At 40.0% G+C, this 3,782-nt stretch overlaps 1 pseudogene across 1 annotated transcript; it reads left to right on the top strand.

The window, feature by feature from the left end:
* The first annotated feature begins 1,567 nt into the window (after positions 1 to 1,567).
* On the top strand, positions 1,568 to 3,140 carry LOC104985490 (annotated as a pseudogene). The gene has a single exon (XR_824908.1). The product of XR_824908.1 is annotated as a putative deoxyribonuclease TATDN1 pseudogene (transcript).
* The last annotated feature ends 642 nt before the right edge of the window (positions 3,141 to 3,782 follow it).

Raw genomic sequence — 3,782 nt, 5'->3', positions numbered from 1 at the left:
GTTGCTAATATCAGGAAATGAAATAATCCAGCACTGTTGTTTGTGGTTCAGTCGCTAACTCGGGTTCAACACTTTTGTGACCCCATGGAATGCAGCACACCAGGCTTTCCTGCCCTTCACTATGCATCACCTAATAAAAATTATGAGCTTCCCTGCAGGAAAAAGGTAGCTCAGTCGGTAAAGAATGTGCCTGCAGTGCAAGAGACCTGGGTTCGATTCCTAGGTTGGGAAGATCCAGTGGAGAAGGAAATGACCACCCACTCCAGTATTCCTGCCTGGAAAATCCCATGGACGGAGGAGCCTGGAGTGCTGCAGTCCACAGGGTTGCAAGAGTCCAACAAGACTAAGCGAATAAACCACCACCACCACCACCACATTATGTTACCCCTGGGGGAGAGTATAGCAACCCACTCCAGTATTCTTGCCTGGAGAATCCCATGGGCAGAGGAGCCTGGCAGGCTGCAGTCCATGGGGTTGGACATGACTGAGCGACTTCATTTTCACTTTTCATTTTCATGCATTGGAGAAGGAAATAGCAACCCACTCCAGTGTTCTTCCTGGGAAATCCCAAGGACAGAGGAGCCTGGCGGGCTGCAGTCCATGGGGTTGGACATGACTTAGTAACTAAAGAACAACAACAATAAAAATTATGTATTATCCAAGAAAGTGAAAAGCCAACCCGTGGAATGAGACAGAAGATTTGCAAATTATATATCTGATAAGGGACATGTATCTAGAAAAAATAAGTAAGTGTTAGTCGCTCAGTTGTGCCCGACTCTTTGGGACCCCATGGAATGTAGCCCTCCAGGCTCCTCTGTCCATGATTTTCCAGGCAAGGACACTGGAGTGGGTTGCCATTTCCTTCTCCAGGGGATCTTCCCAACCCAGGGATTGAAACCGGGTTTCCTGCACTGCAGGCAGATTCTTTACCGACTGAGCTACAAGGGAAGCCCAGAATAGGCCCATACAATTCAATAATAAAACAACACAATTTTAAAATGAGCAAAGAATCTGAATAAACAGTTCTCCAAAGAAGATAAACAAATGGCCAATAAGCACAGGAAAAGATGTTCAACATAATTAGCTATCAGAGAAATAGAAAACAAAATCACGAGATACTCATTAAAATGGATAAAATAAAGAAGACAGATAAGTACTGGTGAGAATGTGGAGAAATCAGAACTCTGGCATTCTGCTGGTGGGATTGCACAATAGTCTGAAAAACAGTCTGGGAGTTCCTCAAAAATTTAAATACTGAATCACCACATGATTTAGCAACTGTACTCCTAGTATATACCCAAGAGATATGGAAACAGAGCCTGCACAAAAACTTGTACCAGAATGTTCACAGCAACTCAATCCACAATAGCCACAATGTGGAAGTCACTTAGACGCCCCACCAAATGGATACATATAATGTGGTATACCCATACAATGGAAAATCATTCAGCAATAAAAAGGAATGAATTACTAACACATACTAAAAACATGAATGAACCTTGAAAACATTATGCTGAATGAAATAAGTCAGTCACAAAAGACCACATACTATATGATTCCATTTATATAAATGTCCTGAATAGGCAAATCTATGGAGATGGAAAGCGGATTCGTTGAAGGGGGGTGGAGAATGGAGAATGACTCCTAAAGGTCATATTATTTCTTTCTGTGGTAATGAAAATATTCTGAAATTGGGTATGGAGATGGCTGTACAACTTTTAGTACGAATATGCTAAAAGCCACTGAGCAGATGTGAAAATGTATGTGAATTTTATCTCAAGATCTTTCTTCTGCAGTATATAATACCACATACAAATCAATCTTTGCAAAGAGATTAATTAATAAATAAAACATACCAAGCCTTTACATTTAACAACCAATTTACAGGAAATGAAAAGAACAGAAGGACATACTAAACATCAAGAAGTTGCAACCATGTCGAGGAGAACCTGGGGCTGCAGTCATGAGTCATTTCAAATTTGTGGATATTGGTATCAACTTGACAGATCCTACGTTCAGAGGAATTTATAGGGTGGTTCAAAAGCATCAAGATGACTTAAAGGACGGAAAAGAGAGAGCTGTTCAGATTGGTGTTAAAAAGTTTATGATTACAGGTGGAAATCTATAAGACAGTAAAGATGCACTGCATTTGGCATAAACAAATGATATGTTTTTCGGCACCGTTGGGTGTCATCCTACAAGATGTGATGAATTCGAAAAGAATGACCCTGATCATTACCTGATGGAGTTGCTGAATCTTGCTGAAAGCAACAGGGAAAGTTGTAGCCATAGGGGAATGTGGACTTGATTTTGACCGACTACAGTTTTGTTCCAAAGATACTCAGCTCAAGTATTTTGAAAAACAGTTTGAACTGTCAGAACAAACGAAATTACCCATGTTTCTCCATTGTCGGAACTCATATGCTGAATTTTTGGATATAATGAGAAGAAACAGAGATCGGTGTGCAGGTGGAGTGGTGCATTCATTTGAAGGTACCAAGGAAGCAGCAGCTGCTTTGATGGACTTGGGTCTCTATATAGGGTTTAATGGTTGCTCACTGAAAACTGAGGCTGATTTGGAAGTTATAAATCAATACCTAGTGAAAAATTAATGATTGAGACTGATGCACCTTGGTGTGGAGTCAAAAGTACACATGCTGGATCAAAATATATAAAAACTTCATTTCCTACCAAAAAGAAGTGGGAAAATGGGCACTGTTTGAAAGACAGAAATGAACCCTGCCACATAATTCAAATACTGGAGATAAAGTCAGCAGTAACAGACGAAGATCCACTGGAACTAGCCAATACACTATATAACAACACTATTAAAATAGTTTTTCCTGATATGTACTTGATATGTGTCTCCCATTTTCCCACCATGTATATAAAATATCATGATAAAACTTAAGTTTCAATAAAAAAAAAAAAAGAAGTTGCAACAAGCAAAATTCAGGATAAACAACTCCATTTCTCAAACAACAACAAAGCAAAGGGGGAGGGGTGGTGGCTTGAGAAATGGAGCAGGAACCTACAGATTGGAGATTTAAGAGACATGTCAACCAATCACAGAACATAGAACTTATATGAATACTGATCCAAACAAACTATAATGTAGTCATGTACAGATGTGAGAAAGTCGGACTATAAAGAAGGCTTGAGTGCTGAAGAACTGATACTTTCAAACTGTGGTGCTGGAGAAGACTCTTGACAGTCCCATGGACAGTAAGTAGATCAAAATGGTCAATCTTAAAGGAAATCAACCTTGAATATTCATTGGAAGGACTGATGCTGAAGCTGAAGCTCCAATACTTTGACCACCTGATGCAAACAGCCAACCCACTGGAAAAGACGTTGATGCTGGGAAAGATTGAGGATAGGAGCAGAAGCAGGCAACAGAGGATGAGATGGTTGGATGGCATTACTGACTCAATGGACATGAGTTTGAGCGAACTCAGGGAGATAGTGAAGAACAGGGAAGCCTGGAGAGCGGCAGTCTCTGAGCTAACAGAGAGTCAGACACGACTTAGCAACTGAACAACAACACTACACACACTAGAATGTGTGCCTGTATGCCACATAAAATACCGCTGGGGATGTGTGAACACTGGACATTTACACCAAGCTACTTCTATTAATGATGTTTAGCTGTAATTGTACAATATTTTAACTTTTCAAGATATAAAAGTATATACAGATTAAAGCAAAAAATAAATTCACCAAAAGAAGAGATCCCTCAAATAAACCCAAACATACATGGAGACTTTGATATGATAGAGATG

This window comes from Bison bison, unplaced genomic scaffold, assembly GCF_000754665.1.
Source record: "Bison bison bison isolate TAMUID 2011002044 unplaced genomic scaffold, Bison_UMD1.0 scf7180017864048, whole genome shotgun sequence".
NCBI classification, from domain to species: domain Eukaryota; kingdom Metazoa; phylum Chordata; class Mammalia; order Artiodactyla; family Bovidae; genus Bison; species Bison bison.
The sequence above is the reverse complement of the archived record's forward strand: the minus strand, read 5'-3'. Positions and strand labels throughout refer to the sequence as shown.